The sequence below is a fragment of the Rattus rattus genome, chromosome X, assembly GCF_011064425.1.
Source record: "Rattus rattus isolate New Zealand chromosome X, Rrattus_CSIRO_v1, whole genome shotgun sequence".
Taxonomy (NCBI): domain Eukaryota; kingdom Metazoa; phylum Chordata; class Mammalia; order Rodentia; family Muridae; genus Rattus; species Rattus rattus.
Window position 1 is genome coordinate 55,009,046 of NC_046172.1, and position 16,957 is coordinate 55,026,002.

The following is a 16,957-nucleotide window of genomic DNA, read 5'->3' on the forward strand; positions in this document are numbered from 1 at the left end:
AAGTTTTATATGTATTGTTAGAACACTTTTTAGGTCTGTTGGGTGCTTCACGCCTGCTCATCCTAGATCTGTTTTGGGGCAAACAACTTATTAGGCCCAGAACCACAGGTTTTTGTTATGATAGATCTCTTTTCTTTTGTTTTTTCTTTTTTCAATAAGTTTTTATGTATTTATCCTGATCCATGACTCTGTATGTAGCCAAGTGATCTGTTGCTAACCTTGAGTTCCTGACTGTCCTGCTCTATCACACAAGTTTTGGAATTGCAGGGTCTGTACCACCATGTCTGGTTATGCAGCGCTGGGGGATTTCCACCCAGGCCTTTTTATTTGCATATACCACACAGAGCTTTTTTGCTGCTGTTTTGGTTGTTTGCAAAACTGTAATCTACACTAGGGCTTTGTGTCTTGGAAGAAATGCTTAAACATTATTTTTAATCTATAGATAATATCTTGGTCAACTGTAAAGCACAACTGCAAGGGTCTTTCTTGTTCTAAAAGTCTTATAGTAGATTGTGGATAGCTAGTAGAGTGCTGGGTTTAATCAATAGAGCTCTGGGTTTGATGCCCTAGCACTTTTCATAAAAATGCATGATAGCACACATACGACATGTTACATGCAGATGGTGGAAGCGAGGAGGTCCAGAAGAAGTTCCATACCCCCCTAACACACACACACACACCACCACCACCACACCACCACCACCACCACCAGTGGGGACATGTGAAACCCTGTCACAAAAACAAATCAGAAAAAAGTTGGTAGTTAACTCAAACAGAAAAAGCTGCTTTTGAAGTCGAGACCACTTTTGTATTATATTCTTCATATTGTATTAGTCGAGACCACTTTTGGTATTATATTCTTCATATTGTATTTGAAAACCCACCAGGGGTTCTCAACCTCCTAATACTTGTGACTCTGATTCTCATGTTGCGGGTGACCCCAAAGCATCAAACTATTTTTTTTCACTCCATAACTGTAATTTTGTTACTTTTTGAGTTGTAAGTATTTGCCAACATCCACTGTGCCATCCAAAGGCATCAAGACCACAGGGTAGAATCCATTTGCACAAGCGGGGCTGAATCTACCACTGTGTCAGTTTCATGAGAGCAGAGATGGTTCCCACTATCCATTATATAGCCTCTATAGCATAGTGCCTCATACAGACTAGGTACTCAAGAAGTATTTGTTGAATAGATACATTTTGTATTCATGGAATGGATCTGCCAGCAAGCTCAACAACTTCATAGTCTCCTGGAAAGCACCTAAGGTCAATTTATTTGGGCCCTGGCAGGGTGGAGAATAAGAGTGTCAGGGAATAGAAAGGCACTGTTTTTCTTGGGTACCTTATAGTGTCCATTTTCCTGTGAATGTTCAGCCTGATCATAGTCAACTTCCACCTCCCCTTTTCCATGTCTTCAGACAGTAGTTTTTCATGCCAAGGGCGAATATTGAAATTAAAGCCTTTAGTGGATTTTTAGCAGGTACAGTATGGGGCATTCTAATCTGCCTTTTGTGGAGTGGCACAGAATTTGGCTGTAGAGTACATATTTGAGGCATTACCTCGCGTAAATTTTTTTTTTGTATGTGTAGTGCTCATTATGGCACTGCCAGTAGGCAGGACTGAATTATGTAATCAAATCTGAAGAGGTTTGGGTAGAGCCAGGCATAGATGGGTGGGAGAACAGGGAGACCCTGGAGATCATATTGTTGGGAGTACCTAGGCTTATTAAGCTACTTTTAGCTGACACTCCCCTACTGCCTGAGAGCCCAGAGCTGTATCTTTGCAGATTTGGGCGGGTTGTCAAAAGCAGAATTCTTTTATGGGAAGTGGGAAGATTATCTTCGTTTTACTTCTGAGATAGAGACGTGGTTGCATCCGGAAGACATATCATTAGGCTTAGTAGGCAAGGTTGCATGTTATCAAATAGAGCCTTTGAAGGTTACCATTGTGTTTTTGTTCTATTCTGTTTTGTTTGAGACAGGATCTCACTATGCAGTGTTGGATGGCAGGGGACTTGGAATGCAGACCAGTTTGGCTTTGAACTCAAAGAGATCTGTCTGCTTCTGTTTCCCCAAATGCTGGGATTAATGGTGTGTGGATCATACCCAATAATTTACTTTATTATAAAAGGACTCTTCCTATTTAGTTTTAAAGGATTTTTTTTCCCATTTGTTTTTAGAGTGCCGAAACTAGACATTGTGCCATGAATGTTAATAGATGTAGACTATAAAATTTAAGTACGGATTGTTTCTATTTTATAGTTTTGACTTCACTTTTGGCAGTACAAAGAATTCTTCCTAGGGCCTTGAATATGCTAGGCAAGCCCTCTACTTCTAAACCACACTAGCAGCACTTTTTCTACTTTTTATTTTATCATGTACTATTCTTGGGAGATAGCTCATGTAAACAGGCTTGCCTTAAACATGCTGTATATGCCAGGAGGATGACCTTCTTGCTTCCACTTCCTGACTTCTGGCATTAGAGGTGGGTACTATCTGGCCTGATAAATTTGTATTGGAAGATCTCTTTAAATTAAACTCTCTCAGTAGCTAAAGTAGGCTTTGAATTTGAAATTCTCCTGCTGCCTTTGCCCACCCACACTGAGAGTAGCTATGATTATAGGCTAATAGGCCCCGATGTGGAGTTTGTGAACATTGGAATTTGCTGCTCATAGGTTCTTCTTTCTTCCATGTTTCTTACCCTTTCAACCACCTAACACTAGATATGAGAAAAGGGGGAGAAAGGAGGAAAGGGATGACATCATTAGGCTACTTTCTGCTGGTTAGAGCATGGGTTCCTTTGGGGCAAGTTTAATGTTTGCCATTTGATATCTAAGTTCTTTTTGTTGTTGTTTCTTCTTTGTCATGGAATACTAAACAAACTGCAACCAACCATCAAATGCCAACTTACCTTGTCTCATATATATATATATATATATATATATATATATCCTCTGAAAAGTCCCCTGGAACTCACAGTCACAGAAACAGTTTGTCAGTGGTAAAAAATCACCCCCTGCAAGAGTACAAGGAAAATCATAGTCACCTGCTGTGGACAGTCTGAAGGGAGCCCCATGTCCCACCTGGGATTAAGATGAAAAACATATAGGTTTACAATATTTCTGTGTTTTCCAAAAAAGTCAAAACTCAAAATTGTTACTACAGACTTGTTCATTTTGTCCTTCCTTCTTTCCCTTGCTTCTTCCTTGCTCCTTCCTTCCTTCCTTCCTTCCTTCCTTCCTTCCTTCCTTTATGACTTTTATGACTTTTTTTTTTTCTGCATGGAAGCTCTGCCTACCCTGGAAGTTCTCAGTGCAAACCAAGCTGTCTCAAGTATACCCGGGGATATACCTGCCTGTGCCTCCCAAGTGCTGGGATTAGAGATGCATGCCTACTGTTTTCATTATGAAAATGAATCCATTACTTGATTTGATAAAACCACAAACATGTAAACAACAAAGGGCTAGGTAAGGTGATGTGCGATCTGTAATTCCGCGTGCGGGCCGCTTAAAAGACAGAAGGATTATATATTTGACAATCTCATTTACATAGTGAATTCCAGGACAGTTTCAGGGCCACTTCGTGAGACTCTGTCGCTTAGAATTTTTATTGCTATAGGGCTACCGTAATGCTGGTGACACTTATGAAGAAAGTCATCTTATGGTTAGAAGATTTATCTCATTATCAGGGAATATTTAGGCAGACAGAGTGTGTTTGAGGGAAGAGCTGAGAGGTCCACTCTTTGAATCAGGCAGCAGGAAGAGAGTGACACTGGGCTTGGCAGGCATCTGAGTCTCCCTTTGTGCTTCTGCACAATGATACATTTCCTTTAATAAGGCCACCTTCTAACAGTGCTACTTCCTGAACATATGGGGACCATTTTTCATTCAAGTCACCACACTTTCTCAATCAAATCAAAAAGTACAAGAAATGAGAAAACCCTGAAAAACAGGGAATCTTTGTGCCTGACTGCTCTTCTGAGGGATTATTTTAACCAATATGAATATAGACTTTAAATTTTTCCCCTGTCTGTCTGTTTGTCTGTACCAAAAATGTATGTCTGCTCCGCCCCTACCCCTCTCATGTTTTGAGACATTTACATGAAGCCAAGACTAGCCTTGAACTTTTTTTCATCCTACCTTTAGCTTCTACTTATGGGATCACAGGTTGTAGCTATATCCTGCAATGTATAGACTTTTTTAAATGCGTTTAACACATGAACCTTTAAGCATGCATATTAAACTATCCGCATTTTTCTGCATTTGTTTTGTTTCCATGTAGCTAAGAGAAAAAAGAAACCCTTAGGTATAGGGTAGTTATTTTTGTCAAATCAGGTTTTTGTTTTTTTTTTAAGATTTATTCATTTGACATATATAAGCACACTCTAGCTGTCTTCAGACACACCTGTAAAGAGGGCATCGGATCTCCTTACAGATGGTTGTGGAGCCACCATGTAGTTTTTGAACTGAACTCAGGACCTCTGGAAGAGTAAGTCGGTCTTTTAACCACTGAGCCATCTCTCCAGCCTCACAAATCAGGTTTTTAAATTCTGAATAGGTATAAATACAGAAAAATGAAGAAATAGGTGGAACTTTGTACATGTAAAAGTCCATACATTTTCTTTTCTTTTTAAAAATAGTGAATTAAAAATCTGTGTCTCTCTTTGATTAGCGTGTGCATGGGTGTAAATGATCTTGTGGTCTGGAAGAGGGCATTAGCTTCACTTTTAGTTGGAGTCATAGGTGATTGTGGAGCTATCCAGAACGTCTGCTGGGAAGCAACCAGACCTTGGAACAATAGTACATGCTTTTTAACTGCTTAGCTATCTCTCCAGTCCCTGCCCTCTTTTTTTTTTTTTTTTTTTTTTTTGCCCTGTGTCAAGGTCTCCTGTAGTCCAGGTTTTGACCTCTTTTGTGCTATGTTATGAGGATGCCCTTGAATTTAGTAGCCTTTGTTTTCACCTCAGTGCTGGCATTTAAGGTTGAGTTACTATGTACAATGTATAGCACATATCAAAATGGAAAATAAAATACATCAGAGCACTTGCTTGCTAGGGAGAAGGTGTACTGATGGGAGGTTTGGACTTTTCTACTGTAACAAAGGATATTGAGGGTTGCTTCTTTCTCTGGGCTCATCCTGAAGAGAAATTGCTTTGGTAAGTCATGTGTCTCAAATGATCTTTGGAGAATGCATCTTGGTGAGGCAGTTTGCATACTTATGTAATGGCCTCATCCCTGTGTTGCGGTTTTCCAGTTTGGAATAGTTTGTTTCTCGGCAGCACCTAAAATGAAAGGGCCCTGAGTAACAGAATAATGCTGAAATGTGAGATGAAAGGATGCTGGGAGCATCCGCTTAGGCATCAAAGTGGGCACCTGCCTTTGCAGTTTCTGCAAGACTATCAACGAAGGCCTGAGGAACAGTGAGGCAGAATTAAATCTCTCTCCTCTCTTAACATGCCTACATTTCCGCATAAAAACGGCTCTTCCAGAGTATTCACATGTTCCCCCAGAAATACCCAGATTGAGGGAGACGGTGACTTGTAAAATACAAAAGAAAGAAACACAACCAAACAAACAACGAAAGTAAATCTAGTCTATTTGTTTGGGTCCTAGGTCCTAGAAATTTACTAATAGGAGTATATTGACCATTTCCAGAGGCCAAACCAAGAGGAAAAGCACAATTACTTGAAATGCTGGCCTTTCCTTCTTCCATTTGTGGTAAGCTCCACTGTGCTGTGTTTTCTAGTTGCTAGATTCCATGGTGTGTGAGTAGGAGCATCTCGCCACCTTCCTTAAATCCTAGCCTTCCTCCCTAGAGAGGCTAACCCTGGCTGTGTGCTTTGGGCCTTTCTGTAGGTATTTTGCTTTCCCCTTTCACAAACAGGAAGTAGCCCTACAGACTGGAGTATTGGAACGTTTGACTTATTATAAAAATTACAGAAAGCAAAAGGTATGAGGTACTTCCCAGGAAGAAAAGGAAGAAAAGAAGACGTTCTATTTTTTTACCTCTCCTTTCCTTTCTTTCCTTTCCTTTCCTTCCTTCCTTCCTTCCCTTCCCTTCCCTTCCTTCCTTCCTTCCTTCCCTTCCTTCCCTTCCTTCCTTCCTTTTCTCCTCCTCCCTCTCTTCCTCCCTCCTCCTTCCTCCTTTTGCACCCTCCTTCCTTCCTTTTTGTGTGTGACAGTTTTAGTAAGTGATTGTGGCTGGCCTAGAACTCACCAACTCAAAAGTAATTACATGTGAAAATGTATGGCCCATGCCAAAGAAAAATGGGTTGGGATTGTTGGGTGTGTGTGTGACTAAAAAGCTATACTTTGTGCTAGGATTAAATCAAGTCTTTGTGGATGTCAGGTGAGAGAGCTCTATTTCTAGGCCAAAAACCCTACATGGAGTTTGTGGTTTGTTGTTTGGGGCATGTAAGAATTTCATCCAAGGTAATCCCTGTGGGTCAGCCTTGTGGGAGGATCAGTACTTCCATTACCGTCTTTGTAACCTTAGGGTAGTTCTTTAACTTTGTTCAGCTTTTGTATTCTCCTTGTTAATAAAGTGTGGCTGATCATGCTAGCCTCAGAGTTAATGGGCAAGATTGGATAAGTCAAATTGGAACGCTCAGCTGTTTTGCTCTGTGAAAGTCAAGCATACAGGATTCAAGTGCTCAGGGTTTAAATCATGTTTAATGGCCTCTGTTGACAAAACAGAGCATGTCAGAAAACGTTCAGTTCACCATTAGGAATGGTTATTATATTTAAAAGGGTGCTTCAGTTATCATTGGAAAAAAGTTCACTTTGGACCAGCTTATTCATAGACCATTTGGGATCAATGAGGCATTGCTGCATAATCAGCTTTGATCTCTCTACCATGTCCTAAACCATGTACTAAATAGAGCATGTAAACTCTGGTTGGTTCTTTCAAGGGATAGTAAAAATATATAATTAGTTGAATGAAATAATGCTCTGCAGATTTCAAGTATAAGGTGGTTAGATTGTTGTATACTATAACCCTTGTTTTGTAATGTTTATCTTTAAAATGGGTTTTGTATAACCCAGCTGCCTTGAATTCAGTTTTAGACCAGGCTGATTCCATTTTTGGCAATCCTCCACCTGAGTCTTCCAAGTACTGGGATTATTAACTCATCTTAAATTGATGTAGATAACTGATCTTAATCCCACAAAGAAAATGGGCAACTTTGCTTTACCATCTAGAACAAGGGCTATGATGGGGTTTTTCCTTTAGTAGATCATGTAACCTCACTGACTGACTTGTCCCTCTAGGTCTTGTTGGCAGTTACGAGGGTAGAAGAAGGAGGAAACCTAGACCTGAGTGTGTCCTGTATAGCTTGTGTTCCAGGGCTGCTTATGTTTCTTCTCATACTCTACTTTTAGGATTGAATTTTGCATGAAGAGCTAAGCTTCACAAACTCAAAACTATTAAAAGATTCTTTTGCCAAGATCTTAGAAAGGAAGAGTTAGTTGTAGCGAGCACAAGGTTAGGTATTGGAGATGAAGTTCTACTTGAGGCAACCCTATTTAAAGTAGGCCAAGTCTGGTATGAGTTAGATACCTCTTTTCAGGTTTCTGGCATTGCTCATAAATATTGGTTTATGGGTTCCTAACCTTGTATTAAGCTTTCTTTACCCTAAATGGTTTTCAGTTGCTATATTTATTTTTGCTTTTGAAATAGATTACCTAGTGCTGAAATTATCAGCATAAGCTACTACCTGGTTAATGGTGTTAGATTGAAGGAGTTTCAGGACTTCAATGGTATCCATACATTCTATCAACTGAGATATAATCGTATCCTAGTCTTTCATCAGGAAGTCTAGACGACAAGTAATTCTTTCATTTGTATAATTATATTGTGAAACCCCACCCCAAACCCTTACTGTTTAATATATACTACTAACTTTTCTGGTTACAAGTTGCTGTGTTATCTCTTCAGTAGAGAAATCAAGTTAGTTCAAAGGGATAAAGAACTGTGTTTATCTAATCCATCATGGGGGCAGGTTTCCACAGGAGAGCAGAAGGTAGTTTTGACCTGGCAGGATTTGATGTGGAAAGGGATATAGACATTGCTAGTCATGGCTAGGGCAGAGTTCTGAGATTGCAAGTGAAGAACTTCTTTTGAATATTTGGCCCTTTCTCATTCCAGTTGCTACTAATCTCCCTAGTTCTCAAAAGCTTGAATCAGAAGTGTTTAAAAAGATGAAAGTTTAGGAGAATTTTGCAGTTGTATGGGTTGTGGGGTTGGCTAGCTGGGCTGTTCCATCGTTTTTCTTTTTCTTTGGGGCCTGGCAGTTGTCTTCCAGTTGTCATCCATCCTATTGTTAAAAGTTGTATCATTGCTCAAGGCTAATTGCCCTTTACATCTGGTTGTGCCAGTAATCATTTGCCTTTTGTCATACATGTTGGCTGTGTTCCTAACTAGTGTATGAGAATTGCTTGGATGTTACATTTAGACTCTGAAATTATTAGGTCTTATTCTTATAGGAATGTGAAATATTGATTGCTTTCCTCGTCTTTTTTGTTTTCATTATTTATTTTCTTATATTTGAGACAGTATTTAGTCGTAGCTCAGTTCAGGCTTACCTAACTCCGTACCCATATATGTAGTTGAGGATACTTGAACCTTGTCCCTCTTGTTTCTACTTTAGTTTAACTGCATGTGCCACAGGACCGGTTTTCACTTTTATTCACTAGTTCTCTGAATTTTGTAAAGATGTGGCAGAGACAGATACATATGTTAAATGTAATATTTCTTTTCTGAGTCAATGGAAAGTTTCAAAGGAGAACTTAGTGCCAGCAAAAGTAGCTTAATCATGGCTTGTTTGCTCTAACATGTGTATGCATCTGAACTGCTGAAGAAATGAAAGGAGTTCAGGGTTGGGGGGGGTTGTTTGCATCTTTTTGCCTCGAAATCTCTGAAGAAAGTTTGCCCACTGCTTCATGGTACCCTGATTAAAGAATAAGCTTGGCTTCCCAGGGTCATGAGGGAGATAGCTAATGTGGGAAAAATACGAGGATTATTTTAGGTTTTTCTAAACAGCGCTTTAAGGGAACTACACCGGTTCAGTTAGGGTTTTATCAGCGGAACAGACCACCTGCGACCAAGGACAACATTTAATTGGGGCTGGAAGCCAGGTTCAGAGGTTCAGTCCATTATCATTGGGTGCCATGCAGCATCTGACACAGGGCTGGCAGGCAGAGCTGAGTCCATCTGAAGGCTGCTAGTGAATCCTGACTTTAGGCAGCTAGGGATGAGGGTCTTGAAGTCTACACCTATAGTGACATTCCAATTCCAACAAGGCCACACATCCAGCTATGCCACTCCCTCGGGCCAAGCATATTCAAACCATGACACTCCCTTGCTCAATACTGAGCATTGTGAGATCAAGGCTACTCTGACAACATAGTGAGCAGCAGGCTCTATACCAGGAGCACAAAACAAAGCAAACCGAACAAAATAATTCAACAAACACCTCACTAATGATAATGATGATCTTAAACTCATGACCTGTGGCCTAATATGGAAGCTGGATTACGAGCTAGACACCACTTACAGTAGAAGCCAGCTTTGGGTAGGAGGGAGCTAGACTTGTTCTCCCAACCTTGTGCTCAAACTGTGTACCAGCATAGACGTGGCATATTTAGCATTCATATAGGCTCTAGTTGGTATTGGTTAAGACTTCAAGCAAGTGATTTTAACTAATTCCCCAAGTGATCCAATTTTAAAAGTTAAGACAACTGTAACCTGGATGTGGGAGCTTCTTGTTACTTGAAAAGATAATAAATCAGAAAGGAGAGTCTCATCCTGTGGATATGCTATGCAACACAGTTGAGATTTAAGATTTTTACTCTTGGGCTCTTTCATACCTGGTACTTGGAGGTAGAACTGGCCCTGATAGCTTCCAATTGAATTTAAACTCATTAGGTTGAAGGAAATGGACCTCTTAGCCTCAACCCAAAAAATACTGGGGGTGGGTCTTAAAGTAACTACGTTGTCCCAAGGGAAATGGAGTAGCTCTCTTTGTAGGTGAGTTCATTGTCTGCATGTTGCAGAGTTGGTCAGTGGGGATGGAATAGTACAGAATGGAGGTGGAGGATGTCAGGCACCAAGGCATTCAGTCAGTAGGCATTACAGGCAGCTTGGTAGCAAGAGCCCAAGACCTGCAGACTTCACTCTTCAGCTCTATATAAAGGAGGTGCCTGCCTCAAAGTCCAAGACAGGGTATTGGAATCAATACTGTGTTCTACTTCCTGTTTCAATCCTGTACTATTCCCCATTAGGGAGTAGGGCCACCATAGGTCAGCCTCATTAGGTCCCAGTCCCTGCTGCAGTGCATTCAAAGTGCATCAAACCCCACATATTCCGTCCCAGCCTTTGACGTGCTGTTTAGCTGTTTCACTGCTCCATGTGAGGGAACTTGATTAGATTACAAAGCCTCCTGAAGCTTAAGAGGAGATGGCTAATGCAAAATATAAGGAGATTTTAGGGTTTCTTTTTCTAAACAGTCAAAAGAGCTCATCTTCCCAGTCCTGTCTCCTCCTCTTACTTTCTTTGACACAAATACACTTGGTGTAGTCAACCTAGTCTTGAACCCATTGTTATTTCTCTGATTCGACCAAGACCTGAGATAGCACGCTGTTCCACTGCTCTCTTCCTATAGGAAGTGAAAGCTACAAGAGCCACAGGAGACTCAGAAATGGGCATGTCTGGGGTTGACGGCTTCTTTCCGGCCCAGAGAAATCTAAGCAGATCATGAGTATCTAGAATGCAGCCACAGGAGGGAAAACTCAAATGTACTATTGACAACTTAATATATAAAGACCTGCAAAAGTTAAACACACAAAACCTTCCAGTCAAGAACAATGAAATGACTGCCAGTTCTCAAAGAAGAAGCAAATGGTCAATAGATAATTTTAATTTATTTTTACAAATATTCTTGCGTTTAGAAGGCCAAGAAGAGATCACTGGATCCCTTACAACTGGAGTTAGGATGATTTTGAGCGTTGCCAGTGCCTGGGAATTGAATGTGCCTTTGTAACAGTTAGTGCTCAAATTGCTGGTGTTTTGCCCCTTCTAGCCCAGAAGTTAATACATATGAAGTCGCAGGGACAGCTAGGGAATTCTTGCCCTCTTCCTTCTACTTCACGCGGAAGTTTTGAGGACTGAATCTTACGATTGCCAGACCTACGTCGGTAATTCTTTGCATGCCAAGCCATCTCTAGCCCAGCAATGAAAGTAAAAAGTTCATCATCCCTGTTATATAAAGGAAATATAAATTTAAATGAGATCTGACTTTACTCTCAGTCACAATTGTATATTTTATTATAAAAAATGTCAAAGCGAGCAAATAACTGGTGGTGATGCTGTGAGAAAGCGAAACCTTGGCCCAGCCATTGTTGTGAGTGTAAACTGCGTTATAACTATGGAATTGTGTGTGGCAGCGTTTCTATAAAACTAAAATAGAACTGCTATATGAGTGTGGCAATATTTACCCCAAGGTTACTTAAGTACTACTACCACAGAGATACTTTTACATCCATTGGAAAGATTGTAATTTTCTCAAGTTTTAGTACATTTATATAATGTATATTTAGCATTCCATCTACCACTCCCTGCTTCACATCTGTATTTATGGCCACAACAGCCATTCCACGTCTCAGATGTCCGCATTTTGTACAAGCCTTCCTCTCAACCACTTGTGTCTTCTCGATTCTGCTTAATTTAATTCTTCAGCAGTGTTTCCTGAGGATTTGAATTGGAGGAGATTGGTAATGATAATCATCCATAGCTGAGCACCTAAAGATACTTTGTAGTTTGACTGTCCAGCCCTGCATTAACTAATAACCAATGTAAAAAAAAAAAAAAAAAAAAAGCATCTCTGGATCAGCAGCGTTGAGAGCAGCAATAAATCATGAATATAAACGAAGTATTTAGAATGAGGTTTGACAGCAAAAACCATTAAGTAGGTCTTCCTCTAGGGTCTGGCATCTCAGTAAGTACGGATTTTTGACTTAGGCAATCTTCCTGGGAGGAGGAGGCCTGTCCAATCAGGAAGCAGTTGGTTCCCCTGCAATCACAAAGTCACTATTTTTAATCTGTGGGCACATCTAATAGCATGTCAGTACATAACATACGGGAGTCTAGTACTGGGTGTTGACCATTATTTTGTTTGGTTTGTTTGATCTTTCTTTTTCTCTCTCTCTTCTTTTTTCTTTTTTTTTCGAGCTGTACCAAACCCAGGCCTTGCGCCATAGCGAGCGCTTCACCACTGAGCCAAATCAACCCTGATTTTTTTCTTTTTTATTTTTTCTTGAGAGAGCTCTGGCTGACTTGAATCACAGAAATAACTTACATCTAATTTCAGTTAGATTAAAGACTTAAATGGTGAAGACAATTGTTTTAGATCCATGTTTATTATACATTCATATGCAAATCTAAGAAACAGTAAGCTGAAGAAAAAGTTAAATGTATGGCAAAAATTTTTATTCAGCTGTTAGAAAGGAATTGGACATGGAGGAAAAAGGTAGAACTAGAAACTTACCAAGTAGAAGGCCCATTTTTCTGCAGCATAAGCTTTCCCATGGATCCTGGTTTAAGTCACATATATGTATATGCGAGTGAGTGGATATAGAGGACTCAGAGGCAGAAGGGAAAATCAGCATAGTTAGAACACATGTAACATGAAAAGCAGAAGGGCAAAGAGGAAGGGAGTTTCAGCAGGAGTAGCAGGTAAGGGAGTAGTGAGGAATCAGTGAGGGGTGCTGGCATGAATGCTGATGCCAGAGTGAACCTATCTTTGTGTGCAAAAAGGTAACTACAGGAAAGAACTGGCTATAGGGGAGACGGTTCAGCTTTGTTGCTTTTTCAGGCACTGATTCCATTCCCTTGCACTCAAAGTAGGTGGCTCATGACAGAAGTTCTGCTCTAGGGGTTCTATACACCCCTGGGCACCTGCTCTATACACATTCTCCATACAGACACATGTATGCCTACACATGGCCAAGGTACACCTCAGGAAGTTGTAATACAGAAAAAATGGTGGAGGAAGAGAGGCTTGATAAACAGAAGAACAGTGCTGCCAGCCACCTCTTATAAAGATTGTGCCTATTGTATTACCAATTTCATGGCATCCAGTTTTATTCCCTGAGGTGCCTCCCTGCGCCGTTTGTGGCTGGTATCCCCAAAGGGTCCTTTTGTACTCAGCATCTGAGAGGTGTGATTCACGCCACCATCACATGTTCTTTACAGCTATTTTTTGATATCCGAAGTCCTTTTTCTTGAACCAAGATACATTATAGGTCTTTTAGTTCTGAGTTACATCACGTTTGTTGCCAACTAACCAAGCTACTCTGTTCTTTTTAAGTTGCAATTGAGGCCATAATACTCAAGGAGCAGTTCGGGATCTTCAGAGAGGAAACCTCGTAGATGATTCTCCTTCACCTTCCTGTTCTCGTACGCCTTTGCTTTTATTGCAGGCCTGGATTCTGTGTGAAGCAGCTGCTGTTGGGAGATAGTAATTAGAGATTGACAGCAAATACAGAGTCCAAAGCAAGCTGCATTCAAGGTCAGATCTAGGACTGCAGCCAGCCTTCCCTTGCTCCTTCCTCCGACCTCCACCGCGGGTCTTGCTAGCGCCTTGTAAAATCTAACCCATCTTTTGAGAAGGTACTTCCCTTGTGTTGTTGTGGGACCATTTTGAAAGAAAAGAATACTGAATCCTTTTGGAGGAAGACAGATTTAAGAATCGTGGAGGGTTCTATCCTGTGTGTTCTGAGGGTAGTAGGCCTGGTTATGGCAAGAGAGGCACCTTACTTCTTTGTAGTCCTTATATTGCATGGGTAATTTGTTAGCTGTTAGGTCTGGGTATGATGCCTGTTTGAGCAGTTGGTGTCTTCAGTTATATTACGAATTTTTGCTGTAAAGGAAGAAACCAAGGCTATGTCACTCAGTCCGAAGGAAGACTGCCAGAATTGTAGGACTTGATTTAGAATGCCTTCTTCTTTCCTGCGCACAGTATAAAAGTTTCTTTCTAGACATACCCAGAATTGTAGCCTGTCGGCGTCATTAGTTCTAGAGACAAACGGACGGGGTTTCCTAACACCACACATTTCCAGGGCACAAAATGAGTTGAGCAAGTTTCTATCATTAGTCTGGTCCTACCTTTTTTCTAAGCCAGGCTCTCTACTCTAGGGATGAAATAGTTTTAAAGAATATAAAAGATCCTTCTGCTCATCAGGACACATGCTTCGGTGGAGTAGGAGTATCGAGGTGGACGTGAAATGATTTCAGTGACAATGGAGATCACTTTAAGCTCAGGGTTTGGTCTGGTCAGCATTAAGGCATTTGAGGGAGAGGTACAGATGAAGTAAGTAGATAAATGCAGTCGTACCTATTTGTAGACTAATTCTCAACCATTACTTATAGCCTAAGTCCTGGTAGTATCTTAACTTTGACAATAATACAGCTTTCTAATCATTTAATGTCTATTATAGGAATATTTACTTCTATTTGGATTATGGAGAAAAGTACATGAGTGAGAATATACCTAGCTATGTGCTTAATGTCATCTTACCCTAAATCTCATCGTATTTTACTCTAAATATTTGTGGTAAAACTGTTTTTAACTATTTTATTTATTTGGTGTGTGAGGGAGGGAGAAAGGGAGAGGAGAGACAGACAGACATACAGAGATAAGAGATGTGAGACAGAGAGACTGAGAGAGAGAGAGAGAGACAGAGACAGAGACAGACAGACAGAGAGACAGAGAGAGATGTGGAGACAGAGACATGTTCATGTTTTGACCTAGAGTTATAATACAGATATTTGTGGTTTAACTGAACTCAGGGTGGTCTCTGCTTGGGTAATTACCTAACTCCCTTGAGCCATCTCCCTGTGCCCCTCTGGCCTGTGTTGTAGGTGGTCCCCCTGGAGAGCAGTGAAGTTCTGTTTGATTTTCTTTTAATAGATGAGAAACTGACATTTGCGCCAGTGATGACCACATCATCTGTTTTGCAGGGGACACACCTTCAAACTTTCTGCCACAAGCTTTCCTGTGGATTTGTGAACAGATTTCGAGAATCTGTGGTGTTTACTACTTTTAGAGAAACCCCAGATGTACAAACTTAAAAAGTCTCTAGGCTGAAGGGAATGGGGAAAGAAGTGTGAGATCCAGAAGAAAGGCAGGAAGGAGTGGAGATAGAGAATGTGTACAAGACTTCAGATTAGAGGGTCCCTTTACCAAGAGGCCAAAAAATAGTTTGTGAAATAGGTGAACCCTTGCTCTTCTGAAGAGGTCAAGGTCAGGCACTTGGCTGGGGGCCCCCAGGTCCCTTTCTCACGTTGGTAGATTTCTATTCCTTTTTCTATGTGGTTGGGGGTGAATTGGGTGAGAGTTGAGCGTTTGTCATGATTGCCCCCTTGATCTATCCAAGAAGATTAAATCTCTGCTTTATGCCAAGGAGGTAGATTGAGTAGGTTCCAAGTTTGATAACAAAGTTCCTGTGAGATCTGTAGGTGTTAGGCTTATCATGCTAAGACTTGGAATCTTAGTGAAACAATAGAAGCAGCTTCCTCCCTGTCTTGTGCATTAGCCCAATTTGTTTTCAAATTTTTTCTTTTAATATTTCTTTTCTATGCCTGTGACACACTTACCCTACATCTAAATGAATTGGCATATAAAAAACGACTTGGTGGGAGGGGTCTAATTCCATTCTCTTCGATAGATTCTTGGGAACGCCTGGGAGATGGGACAGAGGTCTTAACTTGTTTTAAACTTGATGCCTTTATAAGGTTTCATTTATCATATGTCTCTCTGTGACATTTGGAAGACATGAATTTTTCTTTGTCCTGGATCCTCTGTTTGGTTTTATTCATGTTATAATTACCCCACCTCTTTCATTTATTTCTTGTCATAGTTTTATCCCTTCATTCGTTCCGATGGCTCAGTGAGATAAAAGGCACTTGTTACCAAAGCTTTCATGACCTGAAAGTTTGATCCCAGAACCGAATGGTTTGGCAGATACACACACACACACACACACACACACACACACACACACACACACACACACACACACGTATGCACTGTAAAAAAGTTATCTGTCTAGATATTTCCCTTGTCTAGAGATCCCCCGTATCTCCACTTTGTTCTTGATTATTGTTTGATTCTTGATGTTTTTCAGTTGCTTTTGGGTATTTTCCCTGTTCTTTACTATGGGACAGTTGCCCACTCACTGATCTACATATTAATACCTCTATCCAACAAAATTTCTTTCAGTAAGGTGTGGTGGCAAATTTTGTATTTGGAGCAACACCCCATCATGCACGCACACACACACACACACACACACACACACACACACACACACACACACACATAGGGGGTATGATTCTTTTTGAAATGTCCATGGTAGGTTGAGAGGTAGCTTTGGTTGATTATCCAAACGTCCTGTTAGAATTATAGATAGATTTATAGAGTTGTATTTGATTGCCTGCCACATATCTATTTCGGCCTCAGGGACAGAGCTACTAGGGCAGCTAGAAATGAAGAAAAGACAAATATACAGAGACACAGAAATAGTTAGGATCTGTTGGTTTGGTATCTCTGCATGAGAAGCCACAGCACTTCTGATTTGAGTAGAAAGGTGGGATTACTGCACTTTGAGTTGAAGACGGTTTAGGGCAGGTTACCTACAAACAGATGAACAGAAGTCAGGGTTTGCGGCGTACACAGCTGGATCAAGGGACTTTGGTTTAGCTTGTCTCCGTAGGGAACAGCCCCTATAGAGGGAGTGATCTTCAGGCCATGAATACAGGGTTAGGGGGTGCTATGGTGGATTTTTGTCTACACTGTCAACACTTGCTTGTACTCGGTTCCCCAGAAGAGGGGTTTTGTACTTTTGCTCGAAACCTCATTCTGCAGGGAAGGCTTTTCTGCCCCTGCGTGAGTCTGGAAAC